Below are 19,187 nucleotides of genomic sequence, written 5' to 3' on the forward strand. Positions count from 1 at the left end.
TTTAATTTTTATTTTTTAAAGATCTGGCATGAAATGTCATTGCATTTTAAATAAAACTTAAGAAGCAATTTCTCATTTGTTGAACACAGATGTTTTTGCACTTCAGTACAGTCACATACATTGTAAGAAATTGCATTAAGCTTTATTCATTGCACATTAAAAAAGACTTTGACAAAGTGAAACATGACCAGAATTATAAAATATCGTGAAAGTTGTTTGACCTGTCAAGGATTCAAATCCTAACACTGTCATTTTTAAGCTATGCCACCTTGAGCAACTCATTTAAGGTTTCTGATATGTCAATTCCTTATTTTAAAATTAAACTATATGTAAGGTGCTCCCCAGCAAGGGAATAAAATGAACTCCAGCCAAGTTAAGAGAATGTGGAGTGAACAGGAAGTTAACAGGGGATGCAGGACCAAGTTCAAGAAGAGAAGTCGTTGCTCAGAGTGCTTCCAGATTCAAGGAGAATGGGAAGGGGATAAAGATTCAAAAGTGAGAATGGAGATGGTGGGTCTGTCAAGCCCATCGAATATTGAGCCCTTTTGTCTAAGGGAATATACCTGTGCTATCAGGATATATAGATTTAGTCTCCCTCTTTTTTCCTGATATCCATCTCCTAAATCCCTTGGACTATCTGGAGCAATAAGAATAAGAGTGCCGGCTGGGCGCGGTGGCTCAGGCCTGTAAACCCAGAACTTTGGGAGACCCAGGCAGGCGGATCACGAGGTCAGGAGATTGAGACCATCCTGGCTAACATGGTGAAACCCCGTCTCTACTAAAAATACAAAAAATTAGCCAGGCGTGGTGATGGGCGCCTGTGGTTCCAGCTACTTGAGAGGCTGAAGCAGGAGAATGGCATGAACCCCGGAGGCAGAGCTTGCAGTGAGCTGAGATCGCGCCACTGCACTCCAGCCTGGGCTACAGAGCGATACTCCGTCTCAATAAATAAAAAAATAAATAAGTAAATAAATACATAAATAATAAGAATGCCTTTTGTATGTTAATGAGGTGACTCACAGCACCTAGGTAGCTTCCAAATGGGGGATGTTCACAGGAAACATCAAGTTGCAATTAGAAGATTGGGCTTTTCAGCCCCATCCCCCAACCTCCAGGGAGGGGAGAGGGGCTGAAGGTTAAGTTGATCACCAATGGCTAATGATTTAATAAATCATGCCTATGTAATGAAGTTTCCATAAAAATCCAAAAGGACTGGGTTCAGGGAATTTACAGATTGCTAAGATATGGAGGTGGCCCTGCATCCCTTCCCAAATGCCTTGTCCTGTGCACTTCCTCCATCTGTCTATTCGTCTGTATCCTTTGTAACACCCATTATAATAAATGAGTAACCTATTTCCCTCAGTGCTGTAAGCCACTGAAGCAAATTAACTGAACTCAAAAGAGGGGTTATAGGAACCTTGGTTTATAGTCAGTCAGTCAGAAGTGCAGACCACAACCTGTGCTTTGGATTGGCATTGAAATGAGAGGGGCAGTCTTGTAGTACTGAGCCCTCAACCTGTGAGATCTGACACAGTCTTCAGATAGTATCAGGATCAAATTAGAGGACACCTAGCTGGTATTTACTTGATAATCCATTGCAGAATTGATTGCTTGCTTGATTTATCTAGGGGTAAACCTCTAGATAGCTGTTGTCAAAAGCATTCTGTGATATGAAAGTAAAGTAGGAAGAAACACAGTTTAGGTTCTTTTGGTTTTTTTACAAAGTATCTGAAATGAGCTTGGGGTAGGAAGATAAGGGTAGAAGTGAGAAAGTGGGGTAATATGAAAAGGAGAAAATCAAAGAAAGACAGTACCCACAGAAATTAAGTGGTGAGCAGACCCGAGGCAGAAATCTGAGGGGATACAGGGAGGCACCCTGCCTGCCTTGCTTTCATGCCTTTACCCAAGGTAAAAGAATCCTGAGTACACAGGAGCTGCAGAAATGACCATGTCTCCCCATGGAAGTCTTCTAAGGAGGCTGCTTTTTTAGAGTTTCACCAGAGCTTGTCATATCTGCTCTCCAGCATCAAGTAGTCACACCTGCCTCCCCACATATTGCTATGGGACAGGGATGCAGCTCTGAGGAGGAGCAGGGGAACAGACCGAGTTAGCTGTTTACAACAAACAGCAAGGGAAAGACCAGGATTAAGACAAGGACTAATTGCCAACTACAACACTGGCTGTAGGAGTTTCTAATGCAGCATCTGGATCAGAGAGAGTTGAACATCATGGTTAAACATTAACCAGCCAAGGAGAACTAAACTAATTACTCTGGAGAGAAGGTTCAGGGAGGAGAATTTTTAAAATTCCAAAAGCCAATTATGGTGCCAGGATACTAAGTGTGTTTTGACTGTTTCAAGAGGATAGGACTAGACTAGTAGTCTACATAAGAAAGCAGATTTTACTCTTCTATAGGGATAAAAATGAGATCTTCCCAGTAATGAAGAAGGCTGTCTCAACGAATAGTGTAAGGTTCCTGCCACTAGAAATGCACATACAGATGCTGCACAGGGTATTTATGTTTAAGAGGACAGCTAAATAAAATAATTTACGATGCCCCTTTCAGTAATCCTGAGACTTTCTATCATTTGGAGGGATACTTCCTGCTTTCCTGTTTTCATAGATCTTCTTAGTTTGTAATCTTCAGATACTTTCTGTAGAGAAAACATCAGAAACAAAAGTAGTCTTGCTGCTGATAATATAGCATTGTGGTTAAAAGTTTGATCTTTCAAATTAAACAACTATGGGTTCAACTCTGGATTCTGTCATTTTTAGCTCTTGTAAGTTGTGTAACCTCTCTGCATCCGTTTCCTCATCAGGAAAATGGGCATAATAATGGCACCTTTACTAGATGTAAGGATTAAATATGACGACGGATATTTAGCACTGGTCCCGGCATTTAGGAAGCACTTAATAAATGTTAATAATGATGATAATGACTGAAGTAAAGTGAAGGATGTAGAGGTGGAAGACAAAGCTGATGTTCATTTTGTTGACTGTGGCAGAGTAACTTTCTTACTGTATGCATGTAAACTGAGTTATTACAGTTTTACAAATTCATACCAAGCACATATGTGCAGATTGGAATTTACTCTAATTAGTTGTTTGACTGTCTCCTCAAAAATAGGTAGACAGGCCAAATATCTTATAATAGAAGACAAAAAAGCAAGGCTGAAGGCTTAGAACTATATTTATTCCTTGAGATAGGCCAAGAAAATTAGAAGAAATGGTCAGATAACTAGAAAAAAAAACCAAGTTTTTAAAAACTTATCAAAAAACAGTGACATGGCAAACAACGCTTTTCCAGCATACCTCACCCATTTGGAAGAAGCAAAATAGCTTGTAAAGATTCACACCATCGGCCAGGTGTGCCTCACGCCTGTAATCCTAGCACTTTGGGAGACTGAGGTGAATGGATCACCTGAGTTCAGGAGTTCTACATCAAAGTCTTGGCAGGCTGTGTAAGTTTTGTGAAGGAGTATGAACCCCAGCTACTCGGGAGGTAGGAGGCTGAGGCAGGAGAATCACTTGAACCTGGAAGGTGAAGGTTACAGTGAGTCAAGATTGTGCCACTGCACTGCAGCCTGGGCTACAAAGCAAGACTCCATTTCAAATAAATTAATTAATTAAAAAATAAAATGAAAGATTCACACCATGAACTTTTATCCAAGAAATGATATAGGAATTTGACAGAAACACAAAAGAAAACTTCAGACACTGGGAAAGAGAAAGTGGGAAAGCAGTCTGCATGGTGGAATCCAGCAGAAAACTGCGAGTGAAGCCCCAGTACAAGAGAGGGAGTGTGAGTATTCCTCTGTCATCCACCTTTCCACTGGTGATTGATGAAAGCCAGGCCACAGGAGAGCACCTTGACCCTCCCAATCCCTGGATCTAACTTGGGAAGCAATCAGGAGACTTTGAGAAGATATGGCACCAGAAAGCACACCAAATGTTTTCCCAGAGCTGGTTGTGGACACCATTCTCAATCTCAGCTCATAACAAGCTGGGTAGAATGCTATGACCCAGCAGCGGCAGCATCCACTGGCATTAGGAAGCCTCAGGCCAGTGACTGGAATATTGTGTCTTGAATGGGGGAGGAGCCCCCACAGCCAGAACCAAGAAATGAGTATAATGTGGGCTCTAGCCATGGATGATGAACTTGGGCTCCCTTTCATGGGACTAGAGAAGGAAGACATTTGCCTGAGAGGCATGGTTTTGGGCAGTAAGTTTTATGGTCCAGGGCAGCCTTGTAGACTGAAAGTAAACAACGTGTGACTTTTTACTGAGTATCCTGACAGGCTTCCTTGGTCAGGGCAGGGGACTGAGCCCCACTGTATCTTGAGAGTGAAGGAAGGTGGGTTCCAGCCCAACTGCCTGGCTTAAAGGCCAGTAATACCTGTTCCCTCCCAGGCTGGCACCTCAGCACAGCAGCATTGTCTGTAACACCTGAGTACTTTTCCTGGTTAACAGGGATTTAGCATAAACTCTACTGCTACCCTTGTAACAAACTGTTAACTGCAAGCACCACCTACTGGCCTGGAGGTTGACCTGCACAGCCTAATACAAAATCTGCTAACACAAAGTGTACAGTGGTTGGGAAAGAGGTAAGTTTCTCATGACCTCTGCTACCACCGTTGCTCACACAAGCCCAGCTACTCAGGATGTCATGAGCCTACTCATGGTAAACCACAAGCATGATACAACACTGATAAAACTGGCATTTGGGAAAGCCACCACAGTAAAGCTATTTATAAACAGGGAAATTATACAGAGTTCTTTGCCACTGAATGTACAACACAGAAACAAAGCCAAAAGGCCCTACCAACATACATCACGCCAGGCACAGTGATTCATGCCTGTAATTCCAGCACTTTGGGAGGCTGAGGCAGGTAGATTACTTGGGGTCAGAAGTTTGAGGCCAGCCTGGAAAACATGACAAAACCCCATCTCTACTAAAAGGACAAAAAACTAGCTGGGCATGGTGACGTGTTCTTTTAGTCCCAATTACTTGAGAGACTGAGATAGGAGGATTGCTTGAGCCTGGGGAAGTCAAGGCTGCAGTGAGCCAAGATCATGCCACTGTACTCCTGCCTGGCAGTAGAGTGAGATCCTGTCTCAAAAACAACAAAAACCAATGGGCAAAACAGTGAGATCCTGTCTCAAAAACAACAAAAACCAAACCAAACCAAAACAAAACAAAACAAAACAAAAAAACATTATATAACATCCTCAAGACAAAAAAGTCTCACCCACCCCACCAAAAGTAAATTCAAAAATAAGAAGCTACTATTTATTCAGTTATGAAGAAATCAATATAATACAGAAAGTATGAAAAAGCTAGGTATTATAACACCCCCAAAGGAAACAGTAATTTTCTAGTAATGGATCCTAACCAAAAGAAATTCTTGAAATAGGAGATAAAAAACTTATTGATTTCAAAGAATCTCAGTGAGAAATCTGAAAACCAATACAAAGAAATCAGAAAGTCAATTCAGAATATGAATGCAAAATTTACCAAGGAGACAGATATCTTCAAACAAACAAAAAAAAACTTCTGAAAATGAAAAATTCATTAAGGAATTACAAAATGCAGACTTAGACCAAACAGAAGAAAGACTCTCAACTTGAAAACAGGTTTTTTAAATTAATCCAGTCATACAAAAATTTAAAAAAGAATGAAAAAGAATAAACAAAGCCTTGATACGTATGGGATGATATTAAGTGACCAAACTTACTGTATTAGTCCATTTTCACACTGTTGTAAAGAAGTACCTGAGACTGAGTAATTTATATAGGAAAAAGATTTAATTGACTCACAGTTCCATATGGATGAGGAGGCCTCAGGAAACTTACATCATGGTAGAGAAGGCAAACAGGAAGCAAGGCCTTCTTCACATGGTGGCAGGAGAGAGAAGAATGAGGAGCAAAATGAGAAAAGCCCCTTATGAAACCATCAGATCTTCTGGGAACTCACTCACTATGACAAGAACAGCATGGGGGAAATTGTCCCCATGATCCAATCATCTCCCACCAGATCTCTCCTTAGATACATGATGATCATGGAGATTACAATTCAAGATGAGAATTGGGTGGGGACATAGCCAAACCATATCACTTACAAATCTTCAGTATTCCCAAAGAAGAAAAAAAGTTTAGAAAGCTTGTTTAGGAAAGAATTGACAAAAATTTCCCTAGTCTAGCAAGAGATTTAGACATCCAGATACAAGAAGTCCAAGATCACCAGGAAAATACATTGCAAAAGGAACTTTACCACAACATGTAGTCATCAGAGTGTCTAAGTCAATATGAAGAATAAAAACCTAATATCAGCAAGAGAAAAGCTTCTAGTCACCAATAAAGGAAACCCCATTACACTAAGAGCAGACTTCTCAGCAGACACCTTACAAACCAGAAAAGAATGTGATCCCATATTCAAAGTGCTAAAAGAAAAAGAGTGTTAGTCATGAATTTTATATCCAACTAGAATAAACTTCATAAATGAAAGAGGAATAAAGTCAATTCTAGACAAGCAAATACAGAGAGACTTCATCATCACTATACCAGTCCTACAAGAAATGCTCAAAGGAGTTCTAAACATGGAAATAAAAGATCAATATTCACATTCATAAAAACACATCAAAGTGTAAAACATGAAAGGTCTTATGAAACAATTACACAAAAGAGGAAAAGATCAAATGACAACATAACAGAACTCCACAAAACCACAAAGACAAACAGACATAGGAATAAAAAGAGGCCAAGTGTGGTGGCTCACACCTTCAATCTCAACATTTTCGGAGGTGGAAGTGGGAAGATCACTTGAAGCTAGGAATTCACTACCAGCCTGGGCCAAATAGCAAGACTCAATTTCTGCAGAAAAAAATTAAACAATTAGCCAGTTATGGTGGTATATGCCTGTAGTACCAGCTACTCTGGATGCAGAGGTGGGAGGATCACTTGAACCCTGGAGTTCAAGGCTGTAGTAAATTATTATGACCCTGACCCTGACTCCAAAAAAATGGTTCTCAATTATCTATGAAATAAAGATGGTACTCCTTTACAAAACCTACACAGCCTGCCAAGACTTTGTTCTTTAGATTCTGCTCCACAAAAAAGTAAACTGTGTAAACTGTGGACAGTCCCCTCAGTATACAAGTCTGTCTCTTACTTGGCATCTTTAACTTGGCTGTGGTGAGCTATAATCATGCCATTGCACTCCATCCAGACAATGCAAGACTCTGTCTCCAGAAAAAAAAAAAAGAAACAAAGAATCTACAAAACATTAGATAAAAATTAATAATATACAGGAACCTCACATATCAATATTAACCTTGAATGGAAATGGATTAAATCATCCACTTAAAAGATACAGACTGGATGAATGGAAATAAAATCATGATCCAATTATATGCTGCTTACAAGAAACTCACCTCCCTTGCAAAAACACATATACACTGAAAGTATAGGAGTAAAAAACATATTCTATGTAAATGGAAACCAAAACTGAGCAGGAGCAGCTATACTTATATCAAATAAAACAGACTGTAAATCAAAAATAGCAAAAAAATAGACAAGAAAGCTCATTATATAATGATAAAGAGATCAATTCAATAAAAGAATATAACAATCCTAAGTATATATGCACCTAGTACAGGAGCACCCAGATTCATAAAACAAGTATTACTACACATAAAGGAAGATAACCAGCAACATAATAATAATGGAGGACTTCGACATCCTACTAACAGCAACAGACAGATCATTGAGACAGAAAATCAACAAAGAAACATGGACAAAAAATGGACTTTAGACCAAATGGACCTAACAGACATTTAAAGAACATTTGATAAAACAATTGCAGAATGTATGTTTTTATCATCAGCCCATGAAATATACTCACTCTCCATAGACTATATGTTAGGGCACAAAACAAGTATCAGTAAACAGTTAATTTTTTTAAATGGAAATTATATCAAGTGTCTTCTAAGACCACGGGAGAATCAACTTAGAAATCAATACCAAGAAGAACTCTCAAAATTGTGCAAATACATGGAAATTAAACAACATGCTCCTGAATGATCTTTGGGTCAATGATGAAATTAAAATAGAAATTAAAAAAAATTGAAATGAATAAATATGAAAACACAATATACTAAAATATATGAAACACAGCAAAAGCAGTGATAAAATGGAAGTCTATAGCATTGTCTAAATTGAAAAATAGAAAGATCATAAATTAACAATATAATGTTACCTCAAGGAACTAGAAAAACAAGAATGAACTAAACACAAAGCTACCAGAAAAAAAGAAATAACAAAGATCAGGGCAGAATAAAATGAAATTAGGACCAAGAAAAAATACAGAGGATTATGAAATGAAAAATTTGTTCTTTAAAATGTTAAAATTGATAAACTGCTAGCTAGATTAACCAAGAAAACAAGAGAGAAGACACAAATAACATAATCAGAAATGAAAAAGATATTATAACTGATACCACAGAAATACCAAAGATAATTAGAGAATACTATGGACAAACTCTCACAAACTAGAAAACATGGAGGAAATGGATACATTTCTGGAAGCATACAACTTCCTAAGATTGAACCAGGAAAAAATAAAAATCCTGAACAGACCAATAATGAGTAGGAAATTGAAGCAGTAATAAAAAGAGCAATGAGTTTAAGATTAGGCACTCTGGGTTGTGGTGTTACCTCACCAACTTATCATTGTTGCATCTCAGTTTTTTTTCATAACAGTACAAGGGCTGTTGTGAGTATCAAGTAGTAGAATGTGAAAGAAGGTGTCTTTTAGAACTTTGCTTCTGTCTGTGTAAGGTTACTATTCATATTAGCATAGTTGGCTAATACTAAAATGCCCTTTTACAAAAGACATGAGCAGACACTTCTCAAAAGAAGACATAAAGTCAACATGTTTGTAAACATATATTTATAAGCTGGGCACGATGGCTTATGCCTGTAATCCCAGCACTTTGAGAGGCCAAGGCAGGCAGATCACCTGAGGTCAGGAGTTTGAGACCAGCCTGACCAATATGGTGAAACCCTGTCTCTACTAAAAATACAAAATTTAGCTGGGTGTGGTGGCATGTGTCTGTAATCCCAGCTACTCTGGAGGCTGAGGCAGGACAATCACTTGAACCTGGGAGGCAAGTGGTAGTGAGCCAATATGGTGCCATTGCACTCCAGCTTGGGTAACAAGAGTGAAACTCCATCTCAAAATTAATTAATTAATTAGTTAATTAATTTATATGTTGACATACAAGTATATAAATAAATATAAAACAATTATATAAAACATGTAAGCAAATATATTAAAAATACTCAACATCACTAGTCATTAAAGAAATGTCAATCAAAACCACAATGAGATACCATCCCATTCCAATTAGAATGGCTCGGATTAAAACGTCAAAAAATAACAGATGCTAGTGAGGTTGCAGAGAAAAGAGAACACTTATACACTATTGGTAGGAATGTAAATTAGGGCAGTCACTGTGCAAAGCAGTTTGGAGATTTCTCAAAGAACTTTGATCTCGCTCAACCCAGCAACCACATTTCTAGGTATATAATGAAGGGAAAGTAAATTGTTCTGCCAAAAAGATATATGCATGCATATGTTCATTGCAGCAGTATTCACAATAGCAAAGACATGGAATCAACCTAGATGTCCATCAGTGATGGATTAGATAAAGACAATGTGGTACATATAAACCATGGAATACTACATAGCCATAAAAAAGAACAACATCATCTCCTTTGCAGCAACAATGATGCAGTTGGAGGCCATTATCCTAAGCAAATCAATGCAGGAACAGAGAAACATATACCACATGTTCTCACTTATAAGTGGGAGCAAACATTGAGTATTCATTAACATAAACGTGGGAACAGTAGATACTGGGGACTACTAGAGGGAGAAAGGTGGGAGGTAGGCAAGGGTTGAAAAACTACATATTGAGTAGTGTGTTCACGACATGGGTGATGGGATCATTTATACCCGAAATCTCAGTGACAAGTAATTTACCCATGTAACAAACCTGCACGTATACTTCCAGAACCTAAAATAAAAGTTTAAAAAGTGCCCTTTCATTCATTTACTCAATAGATATTTATTAAGTACACATAGTATGCCAGCATTGAGAATAGTAAACTGACTAAGACAAACTTAGTTACTGTCATAATGAAACTTTCCTGCATTACAGACTAAACACACATCTTGTGCTAGGTGATATGACTCGAGAAGTACAGGGTGTGGTGGGAGAATCTGGAGGAAATGCCAAGTCTAGTCCGTTAGACAGTGGGGGACATTGATTTAGAGAATTTTGTTTGTTTGTTTGTTTGTTTGTTTTTGAGACAGAGTCTCACTCTGTTGCCCAGGCTGGAGTGCAGTGGCTCCATCTCGGCTTACTGCAAGCTCCACCTCCCGGGTTCATGCCATTCTCCTGCCTCAGCCTCCCGAGTAGCTCGGACTACAGGCACCCGCCACCACACCTGGCTAATTTTTTGTATTTTTAGTAGAGATGGGGTTTCACCGTGTTAACTAGGATGGTCTTGATATCCTGACCTCGTGATCCACCTGCCTTGGCTTCCCAAAGTACTGGGCTTACAGGCATGAGCCACTGCGCCCAGCCTAGAGAATGTTTTGTAAGTGGAGACTTCTTCCTTCTCTTAACATACAAGACCTTCTTTGTATTTGAGTTGATTGTTTTAAGGAACTTTCCATTCCACTAGATAATAAATTCTTTGAGAGGGCAGGGGCTGTTTCTGATTCATCTCTGTATCGCTCATGCGTTGTGCTCAACACAAAATGTATACTTAAAAATATTTGCTAAATTTAGTTGAGCAAAGATGTCAGAGCATCCAATTTGGAACCCTTTATGGATATTTCCAGTCCAATTGAGAACAAAGGTTTTCTTTTTCCTTGACATTAATTCCAAAAGAGGCAGGAGTTCCAGGCCTGTAAAACCACATAGAACATTTCTAGTTCTAGTGGGTCTCTTCCTCACTTCTCAGGAACACGTTTGATTTATTCTGTTAATTATATACCCTAAGTGATTAGATCCAAAGTTAGCACATATAATATGTGTGAGCCTGTCCTTCCTGTACAATTCTAAGAACTTTGTGGAAATAGACTAAAAGAGTGAAAAGAGGCTGGAGAGGAAGGGAAGTTACTCTATAATCATATTATTGTTTTCATAATAGGTTTATAGAAATTAAGAGTGCAACTATTTTAGTAATGGGACTTTTAATTATCCACCATGGTGAAGGGTGAGGCAAAATATCTCTCAGCCGCACTAATTAATATGGGTATTCAATGACTGTTAATTAAGGACAAAGGAGACCAAAGGAACACAATCCACCCTTGACTCTGATGAATGCAAAGTCAAACCAATAGCTTATTTCCAAATTAACATGATTGATAAAAAGTTAAGCTCAGATTCAAGCCTTTTCCCTTCAGGGAACCATAATTTTCTTGTTTAAACAATAGAATAAAGGACTCATCTGTGTACCCAGGAACAAAGCCCAGACCTGCAGGCCCTGAGGAGACGAGGGAGCTATAGATTATTTTGTGAGACCTGCATTTCAATAGGCAGCATTTCACAGGCCTTTTGTAGCCCTGCTTATCTTAGAAACTTTGTGTGCAGCCTTAGACTCATGGGCAGGTCCAGTCTTAGCCATGTTGTCTAGAGGAAACCACTTTTCTGGCCTCTGGTACATATACTCATTTGCCTCTGAAAATCCTTCCTTGCCTTATGTAGTCCTGTAAAGAATTACATAGAACATGCTAGCAACCTGACTGTCTTAAAGAAATTGTGTTTACGCATGCCATATGCCACAGCTAATATATCTAATCTTTGGAGGAAAAATAAAAACAAAGAATGCATTATTGTAACAGGGGTGTCCTGTTGAAGGAAAGATCTTATGATACAGAGAAAAGAATATGGGTTTTAGAGTTAAACATTGATTTTATCCCTTAATAGTTTAGTGGCCTTGGGCCTGGAGCCTTAGTTCCTCCATCAATAAATTTTGGATATCATATCCACTTTTTCAGGTTTTCATGAGAATGAAATAAGTTAATTAATGCAAAGTTCCCAGCAAGCAAAGCATTATCAAGATATTGCCTTTTGTTCAAATCGTGCTTTTTCGTTGACAATGGTTTGAGCCTCACTACAAACCAGTGAGGTAAGAAAACTAAGATGTATTTTTCTCTTTTTTCACTGATTAGGAAACTGATGACTAAATAGGATAAATACAAAAGGGGACACTTAATCTCTGAACCTCAGCTTTCTCATTTATAAAATAGTCATATCATTATCCACCTATTTGGATTGCAGTAAGGATCGAATGAGCTAAAGGTGGTGAATGTGCTATGTAAACTGTTACTCAACAAACTCTATCAAATTGTAGTTTGATATGTTACATTAAGGATCTGGCCAAGGTCATGCAGAGAGGAAAACCAGCTGTTCATTCATTTATTCATTCACTCACTTATCTGTTCAACACATCAGCCCTATCCTATGTGCCAGGAACGAGGTGTTCACAGTCCACAAATAAAAAAAGGACAATTCCAGACAACTATAAGAGGAGAAAGATTACTCTAGGTAGCTAAAAGGACATTATGAGAAGGAGGATTCTCTCTGATGGTCCAGTTTGCCAGACTATGGTTTACTCTCCATTCCATACTGCTCTCAAATGTATGCCACTCATCTCCTTAGGAGCTTTCTATGGATGCTCACTGGCTATAGGGTAACAAATATCTGGCTACATGCATAGGTACCCTCCTCTTTCCTTCTGGGCAGACATTGCTAATTGATCACATTACTTCTTCCTGCTGAATTTGGATTCTGTCTCAGAAACCTTCTCAACATAGTGCTCTAGAATGCAACTACCAGTTGATCAGAGTTGGCCCTAAAACCTATGACCCACTGGAATAGTATTTCCACTGTGTTCTTTCTGATTTTACTCTTTGGATATTAAAGAGAAAAGTGAAAACTTTGCACTCCTTCTAAACCAACAGGCATTAATATTTTATGAATTAGAAAATTAAAGCTCAGAGAGATTAAGAGGCTTGCTCAAAATCACATATTTAGTAAATCTGGGGACTGGGAATCAGTATTTTTATTCTAAATTCGATTGTCTTACTGATGTACCAAGTTGCTCTTAAATTTTATGCTCCCTAAGATCTGTGTACTGCTCCTTTCAAGTTAAGAAGCACCTTATCTACCCACTTATTCATTTGTTTATTTGTTTATTCAAGAAGTATTCAACTACTAGGAGGATAGAGATTATTACTCAAAGGACATGTAATAATTGTCTACAAAATATAATTAGACTATAATCTGTCTGAGGGCAGGGACTGTTTTTTTTGTTGTTGTTCACCATTGAATCCCAGTGCTGAGCATAGTACTGTTACATATTATTTGTTTAGTTTATCAGTAAATATTCTGCCTAGTGGGTAAGCAGCCAAGTAAACAGACTATGACAATAAAATGTGCAATTGCCTGGCATAATCTCCAGCATTGTGTAGGTGCACAGCATTTTCCAACTAACACTGAGCTCAGTGTGCTATGGGAACACCCAGGAGAGTCCCTTTCTCTGGCAGAGGAAGGAGGTGATGATACTGACTGGCATCTGCAGAAATGAATTGATAAAATGGGTGTATTAGTCCATTTTCATGCTGCTGATAAAGACATACCTGAGACTGGGCAATTTACAAAAGAAAGAAGTTTAGTGGACTTACAGTTCTACATAGCTAGGGAGGACTCACAATCATGGCAGAAGGCAAGGAGGAGCAAATCACATCTTATATGGATGGCAGCAGATAAAGAGAGAACATGTGCAGGGAAACTACTGTTTTTAAAACCATCATAGCTCATGAGACTCATTCACTATCATGAGAACAGCACAGGAAAGACTCACCCCCATAATTCAGTCACCTCCCACTGGATTTCTCCCATAACACCTGGGAATTGTGGGAGTTACAATTTAAGATGAGATTTGGGTGGGGACACAGCCAAACCATATCAAGGGGTAAAAGAATATTCCGCACAATGTGAACAGCATGTTCAAAGACAGAGATTTGCAAGAGCACAATATATTTAGGAGAATGCAGTAGGTGAAATGAGGGGAAGTATGCATGAGCCACATAGTGAAGGGCCTTGAATTCCCTGATGATTTTGACTTTATTCTGAAGAATGTTTTGGATCCATTGAAGAATTTTAAGCAAACGAGTGATGTGACATGATTTGTGTTTTAGAAACAATTCTCTGGAATCATAATTTTTTTAATTTAAAAATCTTTCAACACCAACTCAGCAAGAGGTCTTGAACATTTGATTTTCATAAATGTTTAGCTTTTATTATTGTCAGTGTGGAGCCAGTAGATGGTTGGGTGTCTCTGCATATGTATACATATAAAAAGCAATATTAGCAATAACATTTTCCTTAATTAATTTTCCCATGACTGAATTCCTATTTGAATATTCATTCTTACAACAGTGCAGTGTGTTGTGATGCACTTCAGCGAAATTAACTCAACGAGCTCTCCTTTCCAATTTTAATATTCCATTGGGTTTTCTATTCCCGAAAACTCATTAGTATCCTAGTGCAGTGCTGACGAGAAACAAGAGAGAGGCATATTGTGTGAATGTGAGTTGGAGAAAAGAGACAGCTGGCACAAGAATATTCTAATAAAGCCCCAAAAAGGCTGCTGTGTCTTAACAAATAAAAAGGGTGCTTTAGCTTTCCCTTTGTACTTAATTCTGAATCTTATTTATACCTTTTATGAATGCTGGCAAAAGCCAAATTGTTCTCACAGAAACCTCCTCATGGATCTATGCCAAAGAAGATTTGGTATATTTTCCAAATTTTCTGGTAGTAAGAATTTTTATATTCACTTCATCTGATGGACATTGTAGATGACATAGTTTTAATCTCCAGCAAAATTGTTTCTAGCAATATGTCTCTTGACTACCCTCCCCTCCCCAGGTTGGCTTCAGTCAACCTGTGTGCTTCAACTATCCAGTTATGCCCATTTTCCCACTTGCATGATTTTACTTATGTCATTATTTCTTCCTAGAATGCTTTTTCTATTATCTTTATAATATGTTGGCATTCTAACCATCTTCCAGGGCTGAGTAAAAAGTTTGCCCTTCAAGAAGGCTTCCAGGCCAAAAAGCAGATGTAAGTTTTCCTCCTGGATCTGTGATACCCATTACATTCTAATTCTTTTGACAGCTGTTTGTGTACACACTCTCTTGTAATTACAATAGCTGTCATTTATTGAGTACCCGCAATGTGTCAGGCTTGGTATCATTGTTACCATGTAGATTTGGTATTATTTTCACCATTTTACAGGTGATAAAACTGAGGACCAGAAAGGCTCATTCCCAAGGACCACAAAGCTAGGGACAAGTATGACTACAAGACTACAAAAGTTCATACTTTTAGTATGGAAGTATGACTACTAAAAGTTCACACTTTTTAACCACATTTGACAGTTTTCCTGCTTTATTTTCCCATTTTTGGAGGATAACAGGGTAGGGCATTCTTGAGATTAGCCTTAAAGAATAAATGCAATAGGAATTCTGAAGGCAAAGTTTGAATGGGGTATATTCCAGGGAGAGGGGCATATGAATATAGGAATGAAGAAATATGTATGTATAGGGGAGGCAGAGTGTTGGGGAGCATTTGCTCAACAAGCTGGTTACTGCCAAAGCTCTTATGAAGGATGAGAAAAGACATAAGATGAAAGGCCAAATTATGCCCAGATTGTGATGGTGTGGAACATCGGGGAACTCTGGTCCCAGGTCCAAGAATGGAGGGAGAAGCTGAGACCCTAGATGGAGGCAGAAGTGTATAGAGAGAGCTCATTCTGATACAGGGAAAGTACCAGGGCACAGGGCTAGAGAGTCCACAGCTCATTTTTAATTGGCTGGTCACCTGGGCATTGCCTGGCATTGGGACACAGAACAAGCTGAGATTGCTTTGATGCTGATTTTCCTACTACCAAAGGAGGGATCCTTAAATAGTTGCAAGAACAGGATTGGGTCAAGGACCACCAGTTCTGGGAAGAAAAGAGATGCGAGGGCAGGGAACTAGGCAGAGTATTGCATAAGCCAAGTAAAATCAGTCCCTAAACTGGGTCATGAAGCAGGGAGGTGTGAGGGGGAAGTAGCAAGAACTTCCTTCGTGTTTTTAATGTGTTAAGACTGTTTTAGTTCAATGTGAGGCATGATCAGGAAGAACATATGTCCAAGTTTCTCTTGTTTTGAAGTGTTGATTGGTATAACTAAGAGAATGCTAAAATAGCTCTATAGACACATTGAAACATTTCTAAAGTAACATCACAGCCTATTCTGAGGGTGGTGAAAGGGAAGGAGGGTTTGTTGTATTCTTGTGGTGACATGTAACTGGTCCTTTGGCACATCGTTAACTATGGACAAGTGGTATCACCTCCAGCCAGACTTTTGTGGATCCCTGTTCAGCAGCCAGGGGATTTACACAAGAGTTGTGATGCTTTGCTTGTAGCTGACCTGCTTATAACGTCTCTGGTAAGGCATTTCTGCCATCTATGGTTATTTCCTATGCCCTTTTCTGTAGAATCTGTTATGTCAAGAGTAATTTCTATGGGGACAGAGACCTGGTCTGTCTTACTTATTGGCCTCCTCCACAGAGCCTATGGAGCACAGTATGGACTAAGAAAACTGGGGTTTGGTTCTCATTTCTGTCACATAATTATCAGCTGGGTACTTCCAAGCAAACCACGTAGAATTCCTGAGTCTCTGTAAAATGGGGAAACAGCATCTGCCCTGTTTAATGCACATGATTGTTGTGGGGATCAAATACATATTAAAACACTTGGAGGGACATTAAGATTGGTAGAAGGAGATAAAGGGGAGAGATTTGTCACAAATTGTGCCCTGTGCTAAGTGCTTTACCTCCACCACCATGTTTAAATCTCATGGCAATTTTATAGGACATTATCATTGTCCCTATCTTTCAAATGAGGACATTGAGGCTCTTAGAAGCTAAGGTCACACATTTAGTAAGTGGCAAGCCAAAATTGGCAGAGCCTCTTGTGCCTGACTGCAAAAACCCGTGTTCTTATCCTCTATACTGCACAAATGTGATGTAATTTTATAGAAATACTGACATTTCAATGTAAGCCTTTGCATAAATCTATCATACAAGGTCAAAAGTCATTCTTAAATGACATAGCAATGGCACCTGACTTTGTCTAGGGACAGACATCTTTGCCCTAATTAGTATCAGGGCTCCTGGCAACCTGTATATCTTGACATTTGCATACATGTCTGTGGGAACTAGGGTAAGAGTGGTTTTGCAAACACAGATTGCATCTGTTGATGGTACTTTTCCTCAATTATGCTCAGCTCTCCATTTAGAGATGTACATTCAGTGTGCTGAGGGCAGAATCATTTTGCCAATGTACACTATATTTGGTGTAAATCTGCTTTTTCCCACATTCTTGCATTGTTCTTCCTATAGCGATTAAAACAGTCTTGAGTGGTTCAAGTGAGAGAAAAATATATGCTAATTAAAGAAGAAGCACTGTATTTAGAGGCAGAGACAAGTACGAAATCCCAATTCTACCCTGACTTAGCTTGTGGACCTTGGACTCTTAGAGACCTGGTCTCCTCTGTAGAACAGCGACAAGAGCAAAATGGTTAAGACAAGTATATCAGAGGATTAGTATGTATGAGAGTGCGTTCTATATCTGGCACCTTGTAAATGTTAGTTTTTTTCTTCTTTTCTTTATCTTTAATATTTGGAATAAGTGCTAAAGATCAAGAGATTTGGGTTCCAGTCCCAGACCCTGAGAAACCTTCACCTTTCTGGGCCTCAGTTTCATATGTAATTACTTCATATGTAATGAATTAATTCAGCTAGATAGTCTATATTTTAATGTTGGGGTTTTGTTCAGGTCTTATACCTGTCAAAAGCCAAAGGTCTACCACATGGAGTGGCCAGTGCTGTGATAGGCTTATGGAGGCTCTGAGAATACTGAGAAAGAGAAGCGACATCAGTGAGAGAAGGTAGACTGGGGGCTACATATCAGGAGATCATGGAAGTCTTCTTTGAGATGACAGTGTTTGAGTTGACTCTTGGAGTAATATAAGAGCTATCTAAACAAATAATAGGACAGCATATTTTTCAGTTTATTTACAGCCTGAAAGTGGGAGAGCAAGAAAAATTCAGAAAACCACAAGTATGTAAATAAAAATGAAACATGTAACATTGTTATATAGGTATGTACGCACCTATTGTGAGGGTGGGGGTAGGGATAGGAAAGCTTAACATACGATGACATTTGGACTTCATCTCACAGATGATGAGGAGCTTTGGAAGTGGAGAGGGGGCATGATCAGATTGGCTTATTAGAAATAACACTTTTGTGACTATGGGTTGTGATAGGCCAAAGAGAGGCAGGAAGAGCAGTTAGGAGGCAATTACAAGTGCCTCAGTATAAGCATGGCATGTTTATGGGCAATGAAGAGGCCAATTGCTGCAGTAATTCCCTTAAGATGGAGGGGAAATGAGAAGGGCCACGCCAGTAAAGTCATATCAAAGATTCTCAAACAGAACTAGAAGGTGGCAGAACCATTTCTGATTCTGATTAGTGCAAAATTAAAAGTAGAAGTCAGTTTTTACTATACATATGTGCTAAGCGAACTAAAGTCTCTCCTCAAATTCCCTCTGAGATACAGAGGGAATGTCTAAATTTCTTTGTAATCCTTAGGATTGAACGTGAATATAAGGAAAAACATCACCTTCTGACCAGGAGACTTCTTGGGACAGAAGAATCACTCTCTACATTTGATTAGATTTAAGAACAGGAATTTGACACTTTTTAGTAGAATCGAAGACAGGATTATGTTTATGAAGGGACCTTTCTTTCTTGGTGATCACTGCCATTTTGTCACTTATTAGCACTTATTACCCTTCATAGCACTTCTATTCTTTAATGGTATCATTCAAACCCCAAAGTGTGAAAAATGGAACTATGATATTTCAATCTTGAAAGTATTTACTGAGTATCTGTTATTTCTTGGAAAGCAGCCAGGTCTAGGGGGAAAATGAATGAAGTTGTTAGGAGAACTAAATAAAATTGTATGAGGTATGTAAGTGCCTAGTACAGTGCCTAATATA

At 38.8% G+C, this 19,187-nt stretch overlaps 1 protein-coding gene across 5 annotated transcripts in view; it reads left to right on the forward strand.

Annotated features, from left to right (window-relative positions):
* The window catches only part of BEND5 (BEN domain containing 5), a 1,441,067-nt gene that overhangs the window by 760,566 nt on the left and 661,314 nt on the right, over positions 1-19,187 (forward strand). The gene's annotated exons all lie outside the window — the stretch shown is intronic.

Source organism: Macaca mulatta, chromosome 1 (assembly GCF_049350105.2).
Source record: "Macaca mulatta isolate MMU2019108-1 chromosome 1, T2T-MMU8v2.0, whole genome shotgun sequence".
Lineage (NCBI taxonomy): Eukaryota > Metazoa > Chordata > Mammalia > Primates > Cercopithecidae > Macaca > Macaca mulatta.